The sequence below is a fragment of the Ambystoma mexicanum genome, chromosome 1q (assembly GCF_040938575.1).
Source record: "Ambystoma mexicanum isolate Mex_15411 chromosome 1q, UKY_AmexF1_1, whole genome shotgun sequence".
NCBI lineage: Eukaryota > Metazoa > Chordata > Amphibia > Caudata > Ambystomatidae > Ambystoma > Ambystoma mexicanum.
Genome location: NC_090922.1, coordinates 129993284 through 130013599, shown reverse-complemented (window position 1 = coordinate 130013599; position 20316 = coordinate 129993284). Strand labels below are relative to the sequence as shown.

Here is a 20316-nt window from a genome sequence, read left to right as displayed (position 1 = left end):
CCACGGAATCTCGAGAGCATCTCACAGAGAGGAGGCTCACAGAGGAAGTTTCTTGTTTGCCGACGTTGCGAAGAGGTCCACTTCCGGAGTGCCCCAACACAAGAATATCTGTAGGAGGACCTCCACTTTCAATTCCCACTCGTAGCTGACCATTGTTTGTTGGCTGAGGGCATCTGCAGTGATGTTCAGCTGGCCCGGGATGTGTACTGCCACCAGCCAGACACCATGCTGAACCGCCCATTCCCAAATCTGAATGGCCAGATCCACAAGAGGAGGAGACTTGATGCCCCCCTGCTTGTTGATGTAAAACATGGACACCACATTGTCCGTGCGGACATGAACCACTTTGCTGGCAATGACTGGCTTGAACGCCTTGAGTGCCAGGAAGATCGCCAGAAGCTCCAGATGATTTATATGAAGGAACTTGTCTTTGGGCGACCAGAGGTCGGAGACCTGAAGAAGATCCAGCGTCGCACCCCATCCCAAAAGGGAGGAGTCTGTCGTGATCGTCACCATCGGAGCGGGGTCTTTAAAACCCACACTCACTGACAGGTTGCTGAGAGACGACCACCACACCAGGTCGACTCATGAAAGCCGGAATCGATATTATCTTGGAGCCCGGATCCACAGCTCGACGCCAAGAACTCTGACGAGCCATCTGCGTCCGCCTCATCTTGAGCCGAGCAAGGGGAAGAGCCAATACACACAAGGCCATGAGGTCCAGAAGCCTCTGGAACCACCAGGTTGACATGCTCTCCGACTGCGCAAACACCTGACACTTGGCTAACAGATCCACCATTCTGTCCCTGGTCAGGTAAACTCTGCAGTCGATCGTGTTCCAACGAAAACCCAGGAAAGTCAAGTGCTGAGAGACCGTCATGGAATATTTCCGCCAGTTCACTGACAGCCCAAGGTGAAACAGGAGCTGGTGGAGAGACTGAAGATTGCTCGAGGCTTTCAGCGGACAAGGACTGCACAGCAGTCAATCGTCCAAATACGGATACACATGGATACCCTGTAGCCGAAGATAAGCTGCGATAACCGACATCATGTTCGTAGAGACACGCGGTGCCGAGCTGAGACCAAAAGGGAGCACTCGGAACTGGAAGTGCTCCTCCCCCATGGAAAACCGTAGGTATCTCCGATGCGGATTCCAGATCAGGATATGCATATACGCATGCTGGAGGTCCACCACGCTGAGCCAATCGCCCTTCTGTAAAGAGGACTTGATTTGACAAGGCGTGATCATCTTGAATTTCTCTTGGGGTAGAGAGACATTTAACTGGGAAAGGTCTAGGATGGTGCGCAGGCCAGCCTGGTTGGGTTCAGGCACCGTAAACAGCCAGGAATAGAAGCTCTCCCCTCGCTCCCCTAGAGGAACAGGTTCCACCGCCCTGAGATTCAGTAACTTCTGAATCTCGGCTCTGAGGGAGGCCGACCCCGACTGCTGGAAGGGAGGATTGATGGGTGGGGTAGGGGCAAGGGGTAAGCGGAAGCCCGCCCGAGCGACTGACAAGACCCACCGGTCCTCGATAATGGTCTGCCACGCCTCCCAATGAGACGCAATGCGTCCTCCCACCGGGGTCTCGTGCGAGCGCAGAAAACCCTCATTTTACTGCTTTGTCAGTGGCAGCACCACCTGAACCTGAAGAGGAGGCTGAGGAGCGGGAGAAAAACCAACTCCGTTGCTGCCTTCGGCGGGAATTTCCCAAAGGGGTTTCAACCCTGCAGGATTTCCGATCTAAAAAAAACCTGAAACCAGAGGAAGGCCGAGGGTTTGACGATGATCTCTGCGTCCTGAAAGGAGGTTTTACCAGGACAGACAAGGATTTGGCGGTCTGAGTACTGTCCTTAGCTTTGGTCAGCTCCACATCTGTTGTAGAATGAAACAGCTCCTTGCCATCGAAAGGCAGGTCCAAAACCTAATCCTGCACCTCCTTGGAGAACTTGGTGGCGTGCAGCCAAGCCTGACGAGAGGTATCAACACCAAGCATAAGGCCCCGGGCCGAGGTGTCAACATGATGAGCCGCAGCCTCCAGCAGATCCTGTGCCAAGACCCTGGCGTCCGACAAACCCGCTTTGAAATCTTCCAGCTTTTCAGCGGGAATAAACTCCTCAAACTCTGACATACCTTTCCACATTTTCATATTCGCCCCGTCAACACTAGTTCCGCATTGGCTTGACGCAGCTGCACGGCTGAGTTAGCGAAAATCTTCCTTCCAAGGGAGTCGAGAAGCTTATCCTCTTTGGCCAGAATCAGTGTAGCCATCGTAGAAGAGGATGATGCAGGTCTGGATTGTAAAGTGGCTGCAGCCACTACCATGGAGGAGGGGGGGCGGACACGACGCTAAGGCCACCTCTTCCAAAGAATGGAGCCTGTAACGCGCGTCAATCTTCTTGTTGACAAACAGTCCAGAGTGTGGTTTCTCCCAAACTTTACAGACCTCGGCCAAAACGTCCTTCTGCAAGAACAAGCCGGTACGCTCTGAAGGAGATAAGGAGAACACCACCGAAAGCACACCCTCCTCGGCTCGGGTACTGGAACATCCAACAGACACATGTCCAGCACCCGGTCATGAAAAGCTCTGACAGAGTGGGGCTGGTCTTCGCTGTCCTGGTCGCCCTAAACATCGTCCGACAGGTACAGATCAGGCTGAGTCACATCCGGCATCACAATAGCCTTGTCCACTGGGGACAACAGAGGCAGGGGTGGAAGAGTTGGGGGAGGCCCAGCCGGTAAGGGCGGCGCCGGCGGAGGCACAGGAGCCGCAGCTGGGACCGTCGCAGGCGGGCATATCTCCCTGAACAATCCTCAAAAGTACTCCTTCATGGGGTCGGAACGCATCAGTTTTTGAAACTTGCCGAAAAAAGGCATCCTCCATCAATAATTTAGGAACGACAGGAGGAGGCCTCTCATGAGCGGAGTAATTCCAGGGGGTAAGGGAGAGGGTTGCCAAGAGGGCCCTTCCCCACTGTTATCCACATAAATCAAGGGCGCTGATGCCGAAGGAAGCGAGACATTGTGTGGTAGAGGCATCCGAGCGTTCCAGTCATAAACTGGACGAAACGGATGTGCACAAGGAAACAGATGTCCACCTGAAAAACCATCCCCTACACCTAGGGCCGATGGCGTAGTTGTAAGGGAAGTATCCAAAATGGCCACCGTGGTCTTGGCGGGAACGGCCGCCATTTTGTCGGCTCCTGAGGAGAACTGCGACACGTGTGGAAGTGAAGCAGGGGTCCCCACATGTGGGTCAGGGGTCTTCATTTTAGCCTTAACACAAGGAACCTCGGCCGAGCCGGTACTGTGTGGCCTAGAATGTTTGTGAGATAGTAACAGCCAAACTAGCCTTCAAAGGAAGGACCTCGGCACTGCCGGTAACGGAAGGATTGCGGTCCAAAACCTCACTCCGTGCCCCCTCCACAGATCTGGGGTCTCCGCAAGAGCGGGAACGGTGAGGAACACACCTCACTGACAAGACCTTAACAGGCGTATCAGAACTGTTGGTCACCTTAGCCTCTAAATGGCGGGCCTCGGACCAGAGTCCGGTAAAAGCCTCTCCATGAGGGGCCTCGAACTTTCGTTCGGTGTCAACATCCTCAACCAAGGTCTCAGAGCGTACCCCAGTGATTTTACGGGAAACTCCAACCAAGGAGACCTCGAAGCAAACTCCGGTACCCGATGCCTCAGTAGAACTGGGCCCACAAATAGCCCCCACAGGAGGGGCCTCGGAATGTAATCCGGTGTCAATAGGCCCTTGTAGAAATCTCTGCTACAATTTTTAGGCCTGGAAGGCACCTCAGGGCTAGCCCCGGTAATATAGCTTTTGGTGCTGCTCCCGGACCAGGAAGCCCCGGGAAGGAGTCCCGCGGCCGGGGTGCCCTAAAAACTAAAGCACTCACCGGGCGTTTCTTTTTCTCATCGATAAAAGTTTGAAAATGCGCCGGAGTACGTCAAAACCCCTCCTCCCACCGCTCCAAACGACGTTGAAGTGCCCGGACCGAAAGGGAGTCGCAATAAAATAACAAGTCCCACCGGTGGTCCGGACCCAAACACTCTAAGCAAAGAGGATGGGGATGCGCCCTAGCAAAGCGTCGCTGACAAGAACAACAATTTGGAAAGTCTAGCTGAAACGGCATAGACGGACTACCACGCGACCGCTAAGCCAGAGCAAGAGAGGAGGAACTGGAAGGAAACAATCTACTGAAGATGCAAGTGCGTCCAGTCCCGAGCAAGCAGAGAAAAGGACTGATGGACCATGCGCTGGGCGGAGCTCAGAAGGGCGGGGTTACGGCGGCGTGCGGTACGCCACGTAAAAAGAGAGGAAGGACACATTTCTGAAAAATGTGATGCTTTTTACAAAGTGCTCCGGTCCCGTCCCACAGGACGGAGGAATGTCCCATAAGTATGGAGGAAAGGGAACGGGACATAGGAGTAAACATAGAACGAAAATTAGACGTCCATTCTGTATTGCTGCATAAAAGCATAAACAGATGTAGGAAGGTCCTGAAGGACAGTGGCACCAACAGTGAACAAATGCAGTTGCCAATGTTAGAAGATATTATAAACAATGAAGGGCGACCTGAACCTATGAATACCAGCAATAATAGATATACCATTACCGAAATTGATGATAATCTGTCTAAAAATTGAAATATAATGGATGCAAATATAGATATATTAGTAAGGACACCAAGAAACGGACTGTGAGAAAAAGAAAAAACAGTACTCTCAAGCAATGATGTACAGTAATAGGCCCTTGCATCGCAATACTAATGGCTGTATTGTAACTAAATAGTCTGTGTATAAAATACAGTGTTACACTTGATCAGACACAACATAAAATAATACTCAAGTTGGCTGTACTGAGGTCCTTGCCCCTATGCAAGGAACCCAATTACACTGGCCCTCATACAGCTATGATTCATGCTCAAATCAGAGAATGAGATTCTAGAGAATGTGACAAAAAAAAGGTAACAAAAAAACTGCTAGTACTCCCGATATCAGATATTTTTTTGTTAACTCAGAAATGTGAAAGGGACAACGCCTTCAAGATGGGTGGGCAGAAACCAATAAGATAATTACTAAAACAAAAATGAAAGCTAGAAAAGAAAATGGGATCGCTGATGCGGTATTGAGAGATCTAAAGACTATATTCAATGTACAGACCCAAATAGAACATCAGAATCATGATGGTGGCCGGATCTCTATACCAACACAGCCTCTCACTAATACTGCTAAGTGTGTGAATAAATCAGTCAGATTTGCAGAGGTTGTTGAGAAAGGTACAATATGCAGCCTAGATGCAGGTAAAAATAGATTGTAAAATAGATTGTGTTAATATGACAGACAACCTTAATATGACAGACAACCTTCAATTTCAAGCAATTGAACCAATGGAAAACTAGTAATATTGAATAGAAATGCGATCTTGGAACTTTGTATATCTATAGTTCCCCTTCGTATGGTGGCATCAAAAGACCTAAAAATAGTTGATCAGTTAGTCACCCCCATGAAAGTAATCACTAATGTATGGTGTGTCGACAAACTGACACATTAATACATTTTAGCCCATAGTAATTTATTTGAAAAATTAGGGTATACATGCAAGGAAACTCTGATGCCCAAAATAATATATCAAAAAAGTCCAGCGAGCATTATGAGTGATGGAAATACACAGATTCCTGAGAGTGACACATCTGAAAGAATTCAAGAGACAATTGTAAAAGAATACCCATTTAGGAGTAATAATGATTTTAAAAGAACCCCCAAACCGTCTGACGATGGTAAAACCCCCACTGATGGATACTGGCAGTGGCTGCCAGTAGAATTTAAAAGTTACCTGGAGCCTCGACCTCAATGACATCGATATAATATTATCGTGGAACACACGTGGTAACTCAAACTGCGTGTCAGACAATGGTCTATTGGAGTTCATCCCTCATGTTAGTATAGTGGCACTGCAGGAAACGTGGCTCTATAATGAATGTGAACTTGATGGGCATACTACAATACAAAGCTTAGCCACAAAAAGTCCAAGAGGCCGGCCTAAGTTTGGCTGCTGACTTCGATTAGACACCCATGGACAGGTCAGAACAACACCTGGTCTACGTCGATGGTCATAGCAGTGTTGGTGAAGTGTAACCAACCGTTGTTTGACAGCATTATGATAGTGAACATCTATAACCCGCCCAATGACCTGTATAACAAAGAAAACATAGCAACAATAGAACCTAGTTACTCTCTTACCTGGTAACGTTCTTTCGATGGGATGGTCCGACGACGTATTCCATATCTATGACAGTAATCACCACAGCTGTGCTGCTTCGGAACATTTTCGGCGTCTGCGTCCTGCGTCGATGACCTCGATGCGCCGTCCTCAAGGACCTCCTCCGACGGCCGATGTCACCCGATGTGATAAGTAGGACGCAAGATGCCCGTAGCCTCAGTTGTAGTTTTTTCCACAGAATGTGTGCCACCAGCCTTCTGCCAGTCTGACACACAAAGCCTTGCGGAAACGTAAGCTGCAATCGTATAAGAAATTCTGTAGCGGTGAACGTAGGGACGGAGCGATATGGAATACGTTGTCGGACCATCCCATCGAAAGAACGTTACCAGGTAAGAGAGTAACTTGTTCTTTGAGGGGATTGGATCCTCCGACGTATTCCATATCTATGACAGACTCCCAAAGCAGTACCAATGCAAGGAGGTGGGAAAAGAATTTAGAAAACAGAAATTTAGCATGCCCAATCAAATTGCAGAGTAAAGGACCGCCTTGCCAAAGGCCAGATCCTGCCCCCGGATGGAATCGAGGGAATAGTGACGTAGAAAAGTATGTACCGAAGCCCAGGTGGCTGCATCACAGATGTTGCGAATAGGAACACCCCTCTGCAGGGCAGTAGAGGCAGCCATACCCCTGGTAGAATGGGGCGGTAAGCCGACCGGGGGGTCCTTACCCACCAAGCGGTAACACTCAGAGATAGCCAAAATAATCCAACGCGACAAAGTCTGTTTCGTCACAGCCTGTCCCAAACGCTTTCCAGTGTAACCAATAAAGAGCTGATCGTCCACTCTGACCCGGGACATGCGTGAAATATAAAAGCTTAACGGTCTCCTAGGATCAAGCTTATGGAGCCTCTCCTCTTCCTTACCAGGATGTGGAGGAGGATAAAATGCCGGAAAAACAACCTTCTGGCCTAAATTAAATTCCGACACCACCTTCGGAAGAAAAGAAGGACGAACTCTAAGGACAACACTGTCCTTATGAAACACAGTGAAGGGTGGTTTAACTGAAAGTGCCTGTAACACTCACTCTGCGAGCGGAAGTGACCGCAACTAAAAATACAGTTTTCAGAGTTAACAGTCTCAAAGGGCATGAATGCAAAGGCTCAAACGGAGCACCCATCAGAAACTTGAGAACAAGGTTCAAATCCCAACCGGGCACCTGCAAAGGTGACAGAGGGAACATATTAGTGAGCCCTTTCAGAAACTGAGAAATTAAAGGAATTTTAAAATAGGAACACTCTTCAGACGAGTGCTTAAATATGGACAGTGCCGCCAGGTAACCTTTAATGGTACCCACTTGAAGGCCCCTGTGGGCCAAAGAAAGCAAAAAAGACAGAACCATGGGAATTTCACATGCAAAATGATCCACATTCTTAACCCTGCACCAGTCACAGAATTTACTCCAACAGCACCGGTACAGGGACTTTGTTGCGGGCCTTCTGGCCGAAAGCAACACCTCCATCAGGTCTTCAGGGAGGTCCCAATCCTTATACCTCAACCTTTCAGAAGCCAAGCGTGAAGGTTGAGGGTTCTGACCTCTGGATGGAGAACCTGACCCCCCCCTCCCGTGAGAGCAGATGGTCTCGGTAGGGAAGACGACGTGGAGGACAGATGGACAAGTCGAGAAGGTCCGGGTACCAAGTCCTCGGGTCCACGCCGGAGCAATGAGGATCATCCGGGAACCGAACCTCTGTAACCTCCGCAGTACTTACGGGATGACGGGGACTGGAGGAAACGCGTACAGCAGTGGGAATGACCACTCCACCACGAATGTGTCTCCTAAGGCTCAGTTTGGAGGAAATTCCCGCGAGAAGAACCTCTCGCACTTCCGGTTGACACAGGAGGCAAAGAGACCCACTTGAGGGGTCCCCCAAAGGGCGAACATCTCCAGGAGAATCTCCTGAGCCAACTCCCACTCGTGAGAGATCGCGCTCTGCCTGCTCAGAGCGTCCGCCGTCTCATTTTCATCTCTTGCCAGATGAACTGCCGAGATCGAAACTTCCTGCTGGATTGCCCAGAACCAGAGCTGCATCGCCTCCCAGCACAGAGGAAGTGACCCTGCCCCCCGCCCCCTTTTTGTTGAGGTAGTGCATGGCCACCGTGTTGTCCTTCAGGATCAGAACACTCTTTCCTCGCACAGTCGGCAGAAAAGCCTTCAGAGCTAGCCTGACGGCCCTCAGCTCCAACAGATTGATATGGAGTCTGGACTCCGGAGACCAATGACCGCTGACTGTCAACTCGTTGGCATGAGCTCCCCATCCCGTGAGGGATGCGTCTGTCACGATTGTCACCTCCGGCCAGTGCAGCCAAAATGGAGCCCCCCCCCTCATCAGATTGCCTTTATCGGCCCACCACAGCAGGTCCTGGGCGACTGAAGACGGCACCTGAACAGGGTCCGACATCCTGCCGGAGGACTGAGACCACTGGAGCTTGAGTGCCCATTGCAAAGATCTCATTCGCAACCTGGCCTCTGGCACCAGAAGAATGCAGGATGCCATGAGGCCGAGCAGTCTCAAGAACTCGAACGCTGGGAGAGTCTGGGCAAGTTGAAACTTGTGCACCATCTGCTGAATGTGATGAGCCCTCACCTGGGGACGAAAACACTGCCCCAGGGACGTGTCGAGCACTGCTCCGATGTACTTGAGCCTCTGAGTTGGTGTCAAATGGGACTTCAAGTTGAGGGAGAAGCCCAGCTTGTGGAGGGAATAGCTGGTGACTGACAGATGATCCAGGACTTGCTCGGGAGACCGCGCCCTGATCAACCAATCGTCCAGGTAGGGGTAGACGTGAATCCGCCCTTTCCTGAGGTACGTTGCCACCACTACCATGAGCTTGGTGAAGACCCTCAGGGCAGAGGTCAATCCTAACGGCAGGACCCGAAACTGAAAGTGCGAGTCGCCAACCGCAAACCTCAGGTACTTATTGTGCTTTGGATGGATCGGCACATGAAAATAATCGTCCTTGAGGTCGAGAGACACCAACCAGTCCTGAAGTTGAAGGGCCTGGAGGACTTGAGAAGGAGTAACCATCTTGAACTTGTCCTTCCTGAGGAGTTTGTTCAAACCACGCAAGTCCATGATGGGTCTCAATCCCCAGTCTTTCTTGGAAATCAAAAAATAAGGGGAATACCATCCCTTGTTCCTCTCCGCTACAGACACCAGTTCTATGGCGCCTTTCTCCAGCAGGGATTGAATTTCCTGCGCAAGGAGCGGATCCTGACTCTTCAAAGAGAGATTCCCCGGTGGATTGTCTCGAGGCCTCTGCCGGAAAGGAAGACAGTAGCCGTGGGTTATGATCTCCAGAACCCACACATCTGAACTAATGGCGCGCCACTCTGCAAGATGCTGCGCCAGCCTTCCCCCAACCGGCGAACCATGGGACATGGCCTCATGACTGAGCTGAAGCGGCTGCAGCGTTGCCTGAGGGCAAAGAGGCAACAGCCCGAGCGGCTTTGGCACCTCGAGTACCTTGTTTTCCACCTCTGGCACTCCTACGGTGGCCCCTTTGACTGGCAGCTCCTCTCACTTTACCAAAGGATGAGTAATACCGAAAGGAACCGCCCCTCCATTGCTGTCCCCTAGGACAAAAAGGCAGAGGTTGTCGAACTGCAGCGCCCAACGACTTCGCTGCAGCTTTGGAGGTCTGCAACCTCTCAAGGCTCTCGTCAGCCTTGCTGCCAAAAAGATGTTCCCCGTCAAAGGGCATGCTGAGGAGCCGGGCCTGCACATTAGCAGCAAACCCAGACTTCCGCAACCACGCAAACCTGCGTATCACGGTGCTCGCCGCCATGGACCGGCTGACGCAATCTGCCATGTCCAAACCCGACTGAACGGCCTCACACATAGCATCCTTGCCATCCTGAACCATTACAAGGAAACCATCCCGTTTATCCCCTTCGGGAATATGTTCAACCGCCAAGGAAACACAGTTCCACAGAGTGAGCGTGAAACGAGACAAGGCACAAATGGAGTTGGCCGCCTGAAGCGCCATACCCCCTGCAGAAAACACTTTCTTCGCCCAGCCGTCAAAACGCTTGTCCTCCCCATCAGGAGGGATGGTAGGGTACGACGCCTGCTTTGCCGGGGCCGTAGCCGCTTGCACCACCAAACTCTCCAGAGTAGGGTGCTTTGACAAGTAGTAGGGGTCACTACTGGCTGGGCGGTATTTTCGCGGCAAAGACTTGCTCACTGCCGGGAGACTCTACGGAGCAGTCCAAGCCGCTGCCGCCCTTCTTTGCAGAGCCATTTGGAATGGCAGTACCGGGTCAGTTGGTGGACCAATGTCGAGGATATCCGTAAGGTCATCCTGAACAAACTCCCCTGGGGGAGCAGACCATCCTAAGTACTCAGAGACCCGTGACATAAGTTGCCGGTACGAAGAATCGGCATGAGTGCCAGTCTCAGGCCTACAAAACTCGACCTCCGGAGAGGTGTCCAGCCCACTAGCATCATGCAGGGACGGCCTCAGGTCCTCAAACTGGCTATGGCCCGAGAGAATCTCATCAGGCACCATGCCATCATCAGAGCCCTCATCCACCTCTGAAATGAATTCCAGATGGCGGTAAGAAGGCACCGAACTGGAACCAAAGCCATGCTTGACCTTGGCCAGAGCCTTCCTAGCTGGTTCCCCCGAGCCACGGGGTACCCCCGTGTCACGGCTCTCTCCCTTCGCTCCCGTTCCCGCCACTTGGGGGCATGTTTTGGGGTTTATTCCCTACTGGACATTTCCTCCGAACCTTATGCTACAGTGTTCTGATGGATTGGGAGCGCTAAAACCTTATTTTCCAAGTTACTTCCCTTCCGGATCCATTCCAGGTTTTTGGCAGCCAGCATGCTACATTAATCAAATGACTATGCTTCCCAGAATGCCTGGCTCACTGCTTCACCTCCTCCCTTGCAGGACAAGGTTGGGTGGATGATAGGCAACACCTGTGGCTGCAGGTGCAGCAGGCGGCACACCTGAGGGGTGTGCTCGTTAAGCAGCTTTAAAAGCCTCAGTTTGCTTCAGTCCAGCGCTGGTCATTGTTGCAGTGTTCCTGTTGTGACTGGTCCCTTGTTCCTTGTTCCTAGCTTTTGTGCCTAGTTCCTAGTTCCCGTTTCTTGTTCCTCTGCCCTGGATTTCGGATTTATGTGCTTAATTGATTTCTGCTTTCTGGATTTCCCTTTCTGTCTTCCTCTGCCTGCAGGCAGCCTTTCTCTGTGCTTTACCCTTTGATGCTGCCCAATTTGCCTGTGTTCTCTGTTTCTTTGATGCTGTCCTTTGCTACTGACAAACTTGATGCATTAGTCTTTCCCTTTATAGATTTAGCTTCCTGCCTTAAGGTTTCCTTTTGTGATATCATTTCCCCTGCTCCTGATCCTTACTTTCTATTGGGATCCATTCCATGTTTTCCATTTCACCCCTGCATTTATTTCCCATTGATTATTAGGTGTGGGTGTTGTTGTAACTAGTCCCAGTGTGAATGCCCTTTTGTTTTCCTCACTATTTTATAATCACTATTCCTACTTGCCCCTTGACTAGGGTCTTATGTATTTAGTTTCCTCCACCCATTGCTGTTATAGCCTTCAGGGTCCCTGTTTGATCAACTGGGTTCGGGAGTTTACTGACATTCAAGTGGTCTTTCCGGTCCTCGTGAGTACTGTTTCTAAGTTCCTTATTCAGTATCATCCAGAGTGTCAGCTCACAGATCCTGTCCTTGCTTGCCCTCTACGTGGGCTTAGCGCTGTCAGTATCTGTAATAGCATAGTGGGTAAGGAGTTTGCCGACTTTCCTTTCAGTCATAAGGAGGTTCTAAGTGCTTACCCCACATCTTTTTTCATATATTGGTATTATTGTTTCACTCTATTTTGTACTCCTGGGCTTTAGTATATACGAGTCTTGGGTACTGTATGCACATATTTAGATTCAAAGTTGTACACTGTGCGATTCCGTGCACATTGCCTTCTTCCTTTCTTAACACCCCGTCGACACAGCCCCGAAAGGCATCGAGTGAATCGGCGCCGACGTCGAGAGAATCGGCGTCGATGACAGACGCAGCATCGACAGCATCGACAGCGTCAACACAGGCCTCAAAGGCGGAGCCCCGAGCGTGTCCCTCAACATCCTGGGCGCCGACGGCGTCGATGACTTCCTCGGAGGCGGAGCCTCGAGAGTCCGTCGACGACCTTGGCGCCACAGGCGTCGATGTCTTCCTCGAAGACATCACAGGTTCACGCGGTCTCGAGCGCATCGAGGACCGGACCTGGACCGGGCATGCCGAGAACTATTCCCCTTGTCCGAGCGGGACCTTTCCCGCGAATCGCGACGACCACCTGAGCCCGAAGGCGTGCGAGCGGCGTCTCTCGGCTGATCACGACCGACCCCACCCAGAGGCGCGGACGGACCACTGCCCTGCGATTCGAGAATCACCAACATTTTCTTCCCGAAGGAAGTCCATTCCTCCGGTGTCGCATGCTTGGTGGGGTAAGCGACCCGCCGACGGGCGCAGTCCTCGGATGAGGATCGGGAAGGCGACCGATGACAGCGCTTCCGGGAGTTCCTCGAAGAGGCAGAGGAGTGGCGAGACCGACTCCGGGACCGAGACCCACTGGACTTCCAACGACGACGCGGAGAGTCGCCCATCGAGTCGTCCGTCGAAAGCCCCGCAGACCTCGACTTCCGGGGCTTGGACACCTTACCTACCGATAGCTTCTTCTTGCGCTCCCGCAAGGCTTTCGACGTGGGCGACTGGCAGTCGATACAGTCATCTGTATCATGGGCCTCCCCGAGGCACCAGAGGCAGGCGTTGTGCGAGTCTGTGACCGACATCTTGGACCCACAGTCCCCGCACTTCTTAAAGCCCGGATGCGGTGTGGAAGACCAGGTAGACATCTTCACGAAGAAATCGTACACAAACAGGTTCGAAGAACCAAGATGAACAACAGAAACTCCAAAGAGTCGAGGCGTACAGAGATTCACAAAGCGAACACGTGCGCAGAAAAAACAGAACTGATGCTATGGTCGTTGTGCGTCCTACTGATCACATCGGGTGACGTCGGCCGTCGGAGGAGGTCCTCGAGGACGGCGCATCGACGTCATCGACGCAGGACGCAGAGGCCGAAGATTTTCCAAAGCAGCACAGCTGTGTTGATTAGTGTCATAGATATGGAATACGTCGGAGGACCCAATCCCCTCGAAACAAGTTTACTAGATGAATATAACTCTCATATTCCAATAATCATTCTAGGAGATTTTAATGCCCAGATCAGAAAGATGAATGATCAATCCATAGACAAACAGAGATCTGGTCCGAAGGAACCTCCAGCACCTACAGAAAACCTTGGGTTATTTCTTAAACATCAGCTCAAAATATTAAATGCCACAACGATTAGTGACCCTAACAATAGTGCGACACAGATTAGTGGTTCATGCATGTCAACTATTGGTTACATCATCACTAATGAAAGCGCATATGCAGTGACACTAGATATGGCAGTAGGCTGCTGTGAAGAGAGTGATCACCATCCTCTGTACCTCTTGTTACCTACAAACCATATATGTAGTGAATATCAACTGAATGGAAATATAGGCATACATAATGGCGGGAATCTGATTACATGGAATCCAGTTAAATTAGAAAAAGGCAAACTGATTGCAGAACATGAGTTAGTGAAATTTATTGAAAGTATGACCTGTATGCGAGATGTGGGACAAAATGAAATTATACCAGCATTTGAAGAAATAGTTGTGGCTATAAAAACCTTAACAACCCAAGAACGCACATACCAAACTAATTTTGAGAGATGGAACTCTAACCAAAGAACCCATTTGATGCAGCTATTCATAAGGCTAAAAAAACAACTTAGATCTACAATTAGAGAAATTAAGAATAGTGGCTGTAAAGAAGCCACGATGAAAATTAGATTAGCCAAAAAACGTAAATGTGCATGGCTTCGGTTCCACCGTACCCATAAAGCAAACGAGATATGGCGGGCTGCAGCTCTATTTGCGAAGAACAACAGCGAAGGAATTTGGGCTGCAATTAATGGCTCCAAGAAAAAAAAAATCTACCCTTAAATAGTGTTTCAGAGAAAAGATTGGATATCACATGTAGATAAAACACTTGGTGCTTCTATGTCTGGAGAAATTAGTATTTGTGCATAAACGAGACCAGGTACAGAAGACCTAATCTAGTAAATCTGTCTAACACGAGGTAATTGATATTAACCTATAACCATTGGTCCTGAAAAAATGGACTTGGTGTGCAAACAAATTTCATACATTTAACCATTTTTATTTATAATACTCAAAATTTGTAAACATTTTTTTGCTAAAATAACTTTTTCTAAAACACATAATATAATAAGATTTTTGACCCACATGGTGGGTATAACAACAACCTAATGGGATGACTACATCACACATAACAACATATAAAATTTCAACAGACACGTAACATTTGGAATACATTATGCATTTGAACAGAGTGTCATTTAACAATAACCAAGAGTGCTTCCATATAGGATCACTGATCCTGCCAAACAAAAGCACTGAGCAAACCCAGAATAGTCAGAAGACTGATAGGAATTCGAAAATAGTCACTGATTTGACCCACTTTTACAAGCCAAGAATGATCGCAACAGTAAACATTCACCTGCAGGACTAAATCGAATGGGATGCTAGCATACAGGCTCGAAAAGGCCTTGGATGGACAGTACCGTGGCAAGCAAGCAATAGACATCCCAAGGCTGGTACAAAAGTCAACATCTTCAGACTGCAACGAAGTTGAAAGCAGATCCCACGTCGGTGGGTAGGTAAAAGAAGGGAATAGTTTCTTACCTGTAACTCCATTTCTCCAGCATTGGTATCTTTCATGGATTCACATGCTTTGAATATTCCCCGTCGTCAGGCTGGGAATCCCCGGTACATTGTATAGACCCTTTCCCGTAGGAAAACTTTTTCGACGCTTATGCGTCCTATCCACCTCGTTTTGTATCATGCGTGCCCGTGCCGTCAGGACGTCATGATATAAATACAGGCCCCGCCCCCGCGCTCCCTCAGATTTCGGCCCCCAAAGTAGTGGGGGAACCGGTTTGCATGATCAGGGGAGGCAGGTGGGCGCATGTGAATCCATGAAAGATACCAATGCTGGAGAAATGGAGTTACAGGTAAGAAACTATTCCCTTCTCCAGCATTGGATCTTTCATGGATTCACATGCTTTGAATAGATTACATAGCAGTACTACCCCCAAGAGGAGGCGTGCATGCAAACCCATATACTTTCTTCGTAAAGGCCGTTCCCTATGATCATGTATACATCAGTAATAGTTAACATAGGAAAAAAACGGACCACATACAGTCATAAATTCCACAGGATGCAACCCCGCAGCCGGGGCTTACCTTACTGGAATAGGTGTCGAAGCACCGCCTGTCCCATCCGGGTGTCTTCGGCATGTTGCTGCGACAGGCAGTAATGGCGGGTAAAGGTGTGTGTAGTCGCCCAGGTAGCCGCCATGCAGATGTCCCCTAGAGGGACTCCGGCCCACAGTGCCGTCGACGATGCCGCTGCTCTAGTTGAATGAGCTCTCGGCCGTCGTAGAAGAGGCTTCCCTGCCCTGGAATGGCAGTACGAAATAGTAGATGACACCCATCTTGATAGTCCTTGCTTTGAAATGGCTTTTCCTCTAGCACCCAAACCATATGCCACGAACAGCTGTCTCGTTTCTCTGAATGGTTGCGTACGATGAAGATAAAATTTGAGAGCCCTTTTTACATCCAATGTGTGTAGCATGCGCTCCGCTCCCGAGCATGGCTCCGGAAAAAACGTAGGTAACACAATAGAGGAGTGTTTATGGAACACCGAAGGAGCTTTTGGTATGAACTGTGGGTTAGTGGCTAGGACTACCTTGGTCTTGAAAAATCGCAAGTATGGTGGGTCTACCATTAGAGCCTGAACTTCTGAAATACGTCGGGCTGAAGTGATGGCCACCAGGAAGGCCAATTTCCACGACAGAAACTTTAGAGACGATGATGACATTGGCTCAAAAGGAGGCTTCATAAGAGACGTTAAGACCAGATTGAGGCTCCACTCCGGTGGAAATTTCTTCTCTGGAGGGAAACTCCGAAAGAGGCCTTTAAGGAAGTGCTTAATCAGGCGGTCGCTGAACAATGGTGCCGAGTGCCGTCGACGAGTAAACCTGGAAATGGCTGCTAGGTGTACTTTTATTGACGACACCGACAGGCCCTTTTGAGCTAATAACAGCAAGTATGGAAGGAGCTGTTCCGGCCTAATCGATTGCGGGGCCAAACCTGGTTGATCCTTACACCATTGACAGAACCTTTTCCATTTGTACGCGTATGAGGCGTTTGTGGAAGGTGCTCTTGCCGCTTGCAGGATACGTCGACAGTCCTCCGGAATCGTTAGCCGACCAAATTCGGCGAAGTCAGGAGCCAGGCCGCCAACTTGAGGCTGTCCGGGTCGTGATGCCAAACGACACCCTCCTGTCGAGACAGAAGGTCGGGGGTCTTCTGGAATCTCATCGGTTCCGCCGCCGCTAAGTGTAGTAGGTCTGAAAACCACACCTGTCTGGCCCAGTATGGGGCCACCAGAATTACCCGACATGGATACCTGAGGATCCATTGCAACGTCCTCCGGACAAGGGGAAAAGGAGGGAATGCGTACAGGAATTTGTTCGTCCATGGGAATGAGAACGCATCCCCCAGTGAGCCCTGCTGAGGCCATCTGCTTGCGTACTGATGGCATTTCTTGTTGTTCTTCGTTGCAAACAGGTCTATGGAAGGGTGTCCCCATTCCTTGAATACTTGTTGAAGTTGTTGGTCGTTCAGCACCCATTCGTGAACTTCGTTCATTTCTCTGCTGAGGGCATCGGCTTCCACGTTTTTCACTCCTGGTAGGTGAAACGCTAAGATTTGCATGTTGTGTTGCAGGGCCCAATGCCAGATTTTCTGTGCCTCCGTCGATAGGGACCTGGAACGTGTCCCTCCTTGTTTCCTCAAGTAGAACATCGTAGTGGTGTTGTCCGTCATGACACGCACCACCGAGTCCCTCAGTTGCGGAAGAAAAGACTTCAGAGCCCATTGCACTGCTCTCAGTTCTAGCAGGTTGATATGCAGGGAGGACTCCTGCAAAGACCACTGGCCTTGTACCTGTAACATATCCAGATGAGCTCCCCATCCGCTCAGCGATGCATCCGTCACCACCGTCTTTTGGAACTCTGGTTCCAGTAGAGGCATCCCTTTCGTTAGATGAGTAGACACTTTCCACCAGCCGAGTGCTTGAACTAGTTGTTCGTCGACGACCAGTCTGTCGGACCAGCGACCTCTGCTCTGCGCCCAACGGTCCGCTAGAAATTCCTGGCAAGGCCTCATAAACAGACGGCAGTTGTTTATTAACGGAATGCAGGACGACATGGTCCCTAGCAGGGACATGTACTTGCGCACAGAGACTTTGGTACCGCCTCTCCATTCCGACGCCTTGTTTTGAAGTTTCTGAATTCTTTCGCTGGATGGTTTCACCAGGCTTGTGTGTGTATGAAACTCCGCTCCTAGAAAGACCAAGGTCCTCGAAGGCTCTACTGAGGACTTGTTGAAGTTTATTGCGAAGCCCAGTTCCTGTAAGATGGACATTGTGGCTCGTAGACTGTCTCGTGTTTGTTCTTTGGATGACCCTCTGACTAGCCAGTCGTCTAGATATGGATAGACATGATTACCATCCTTCCTTAAATGGGCCGCTATAGGGGCCAAGCACTTGGTGAACGTCCTGGGGGAGGACTTGAGCCCGAACGGGAGGACCTTGAACTGAAAATGCTTTCTCCCGACGACGAATCTTAAATATTTCCTGTGTCGTGGGCGTATTGGGATGTGAAAATAAGCATCCTGAAGGTCTAGTGATGATAGATAGTCCATGGGTTGCACCGATCTGATAACCTCTTGGAGTTTTAGCATTTTGAATTTTTGGCTCTTTAGCCACTTGTTGAGTACCCTCAGGTCGAGAATGGGCCTCCATTTGCCGTTTGGCTTTTTGACAACAAAGAACCTGGAATAAACTCCTTGGCCTTCCTGTGCCACAGGAACTCTCTCTACCGCCCCTTTTCGCAACATAAGCGCCGCCTCTTGTCGTAGGATTTGGAGGTGGGGCTGTGTCGAGAATAAAGGAGGAAGACGCGGAGGCTTGTCTTTGAATTGCAGCGCATAACCCATGCGAATCGTGTCTAGGACCCATCGATCTTTGGTGATGCATTTCCATCGGTCGAAGTGATGAGAGACTCGACCCCCCAGGACGTTCCAAAGGCCGTCATTGGTTGCTGGTTTGCTTGTTCTTCGTCGACGACGGACCTGAGCCTCGCCGCCTGGAGGCTTGATAGTCCCTGCTTCCACGTGCCGACTGGGACGCTCGTCTGAACCCTTGTGAAGAGTACGAGGGCCTGTTAAATCCACGGTCCCTCGAGGCTCCAAAGCGGGAGTTTCCAGAAGCACCTCTGAAGGGGCGAAAAGAGCGAAAATTTCTACCCGTTTGAAGGGCGCCGAGGGACCTAGCAGTATCCGTGTCTTCTTTCATCCCTTTCAGCGCTTCATCAACCTTTTCGCCAAACAGGTGCTCCCCTTCGCATGGCATGTCCAGGACTTTGTACTGTACTTCAGGACGGAAAGTAGTACATTTGAGCCACGCTTGTCGACGAAGCACTACTCCATGGTTGATTTGTTTGAAACCAGACTCTGCTAGGTCAACTGCGATATTAATAGCGTGGTTCGAGGCCTCTTCGCCGTCCCGCACCAGTAACATAGCTGCTTTCCGGTGTTCATCTGGCAGGTGTTCTAGGATAGGGGCTAATTTGTGCCACATTTCCCTATCATATCGTGACACGATCGCTAAGGAATTGGCTGCTCTTACTGTCGTCGCTCCGACCGAGAGCACCTTCTTTCCAAATGCGTCCTGCCTCCTAGCCTCGCTTTCCGGTGGCGTTGAACATTTTTGCTGGACCCTGGCCTTCCTAGCCGCTGCCGCCGACACCACCGAGTCAGACAGAGGCTGTGATGTTAGACATTTTGGAGTGGACTCCGGAGCTTTAAACTTTTTCTCGATCCGTCCCTTTATGGCTGGTTCCGAGAACGGATGGCGCATCGTCTTGAGACCTTCTTGCCACACGTGGTCAAGGATTGGGATGGCAAATACCGATTTTCTCCTTTGACCCATATGGTCAAAAAGGAAACAGTCTTTCCTCTGCTCCTCAGGAATCAAGCCGAATTCGGAACACGCTTTCCCCATCATTGCATGGAAGGCTCCCACATCATCAGGGGGAGATGGCTGTGTCTGGCTCCTCGTAGACTCCAATTCTACATCCGAATTCCATGTCGGGTCCCTCGACGGTGACAGGGAGATGTCTGACCCCGAGTCATCACGTATAGAGTCGGACTCCGACAACTCACCCTCCTCCTGAGCTCGAGGACGATCTTTCACCGCCTGGGGAGCCGATGGGTGATTCGTCGACGAGCGAGCCGTACAAGTTTGCTCGTCGACGGAAGGTACAGACAAAAGTGACGATGACGTCCCAGGTTGAGGGAACTGGGTATCCAGCCGCTGTAGTAGCTTCTGAAGAGTATTAAGCACATCCAGAGACAAAACTGTCTGGGGGTTCAGTAACGTGGATGCTATAGGTACCATACCCCCGCTCGCACTCGCCGTCGACGTGGAAGGCCGTAAGCCTAAATCCGATGGCTGCAGAACCATGTCACCTTCCCCTTCCGCCGAGCAGGCCGTGTCTGGCTGCAGTAAGACCTCAGGGGGGATCGGGTCATAGACCTCAGGCAGCCAAGCCATAGACTGAGTCTCCTTCGACGAAGGAATCCCAACCGCTGCTGCTTGAACGGTAATAGGCATCGTCAATGACACCGAGGTCGACGAGGAAGTCGTCGTCGTCGAGCCCTTAGACTTCGTCGTCGATTTCGATGCCGACTTCCCGGCTGAAGCTTCTCGACTCACGGAAGACCTGGGACGGTCCCCTGAGGAGGATTTAGACAGCGCTAGCCTCTCC

The 20316-nt window shown here is 50.4% G+C and overlaps 1 protein-coding gene across 1 annotated transcript in view; it reads right to left on the bottom strand.

The window, feature by feature from the left end:
- Positions 1 to 20316, bottom strand: part of ZCCHC14 (zinc finger CCHC-type containing 14) — a 1189754-nt gene that overhangs the window by 821368 nt on the left and 348070 nt on the right. The gene's annotated exons all lie outside the window — the stretch shown is intronic.